Source organism: Pavona decussata, unplaced genomic scaffold (assembly GCF_977016875.1).
Source record: "Pavona decussata unplaced genomic scaffold, jaPavDecu1.1 SCAFFOLD_665, whole genome shotgun sequence".
Classification (NCBI taxonomy): domain Eukaryota; kingdom Metazoa; phylum Cnidaria; class Anthozoa; order Scleractinia; family Agariciidae; genus Pavona; species Pavona decussata.
The window spans coordinates 22,501-24,471 of record NW_028145885.1 but is presented as its reverse complement, the minus strand read 5'-3'; the positions used below and the strand labels follow the sequence as shown (position 1 = coordinate 24,471).

At 46.5% G+C, this 1,971-nt stretch overlaps 1 pseudogene; it reads right to left on the bottom strand.

Moving 5' to 3' along the window:
- On the bottom strand, nucleotides 1–1,326 carry LOC146449051 (small subunit ribosomal RNA; annotated as a pseudogene; the record flags this gene model as incomplete).
- Between the last annotated feature and the right edge of the window lie 645 nt (nucleotides 1,327–1,971).

Sequence of the window (1,971 nt, the reverse complement as noted above, 5' to 3'; positions counted from 1 at the left end):
GTTAACGGAATTAACCAGACAAATCACTCCACCAACTAAGAACGGCCATGCACCACCACCCATAGAATCAAGAAAGAGCTCTCAATCTGTCAATCCTCACTATGTCTGGACCTGGTGAGTTTCCCCGTGTTGAGTCAAATTAAGCCGCAGGCTCCACTCCTGGTGGTGCCCTTCCGTCAATTCCTTTAAGTTTCAGCTTTGCAACCATACTTCCCCCGGAACCCAAAAACTTTGGTTTCCCATAAGGTGCCAAAGGGGTCATCCAATAACACCCTCTGATCCCTAGTTGGCATCGTTTATGGTTAGAACTAGGACGGTATCTGATCGTCTTCGATCCTCTAACTTTCGTTCTTGATTAATGAAAACACTCTTGGCAAATGCTTTCGCAGTAGTTCGTCTTTCGTAAATCCAAGAATTTCACCTCTGACAACGAAATACGAATGCCCCCAATTGTCTCTCTTAATCATTACTTCGGTTCCAGAAACCAACAAAATAGAACCAAAGTCCTATTCCATTATTCCATGCTTACGTATTCAAGCGCTGGCTTGCTTTGAACACTCTAATTTTTTCAAAGTAAACGTCGCAGATCCTGAGCACACTCAGTTAAGAGCACACCCAGTCTTTGCGAGGAAGAACAGCCCGGCCAGTAACATACCTTGCGGCAGACCGGCCGAGCCATCCCGAAATCCAACTACGAGCTTTTTAACTGCAACAACTTTAATATACGCTATTGGAGCTGGAATTACCGCGGGTGCTGGCACCAGACTTGTCCTCCAATGGATCCTCGTTAAAGGATTTAAGTTGTACTCATTCCAATTACAAGACTTTGTAAAAGCCCTGTATTGTTATTTCTTGTCACTACCTCCCTGAGTCAGGATTGGGTAATTTGCGCGCCTGCTGCCTTCCTTGGATGTGGTAGCCGTTTCTCAGGCTCCCTCTCCGGAATCGAACCCTAATTCTCCGTCACCCGTTGCAACCATGGTAAGCCACTACCTTACCATCGACAGTTGATAGGGCAGAAATTTGAATGAAACATCGCCAGCGCAAGGCCGTGCGATTCGATCAGTTACTATGAATCACCAAATGACCGGGCAGAACCCGCATTGGTTTTTAATCTAATAAATACATCCCTTCCAGAAGTCGGGACTTTTCGCATGTATTAGCTCTAGAATTACTACGGTTATCCAAGTAGTAATGGTACAATCAAATAAACGATAACTGATTTAATGAGCCATTCGCAGTTTCACAGTACAAGTGCTTATACTTAGACATGCATGGCTTAATCTTTGAGACAAGCATATGACTACTGGCAGGATCAACCAGGTAACTATCCACCGCAGGGAACAGAAGTTCCTTGCTAAGCGGCCCCCCTCCGCAGAGGGAGAGCAAGCTTTCTTAGATTTTGCCTCCACGGGGGGAACCCATGAGCCAAACGGACCACACGGTCCCTCGGTCAAGGGAAACCCCGTCTTGTTTGCCACGTCTTTCTCACAACTGGACCCGTGCACAGTTCAGGCATACCTGTCAGACTCGCCAAGCGAGCTGAAGGAAGGCAAGAAAAGTGCTTCTGCGAAGGAAAATATCCTCCTGCTCTTTTGTCTCTATCATTAGCCAAAGGCTAGCGTACACAACTTCCATCTACACTCTGCCTGCCACTACAGTGACAATGCTTTCGGGCATCATCTTTTCCCTCCTTCGAAAGGAAAGCTACAAGCCCAACTTTCCTTGCCCGTTAGTCAATTCTGCCCTCTATTTCTCCGCCTTGCCGCCGTGGAACATAAGGGACAGGGTTTACTAGCCAGCTCCTCTCGGAACCTTTGCGACCAACCTGCCCACACTATAACCCCCAAACGCTAATAAGGAGACTGCATGATATGGTAGACAGAAAATAAAAACGCGAAAAAAATGAAATTTTGAAAATCGAACCCACAACCAGCCAAATCGTTTGTAAGTCATGCCAAATGACTGGTG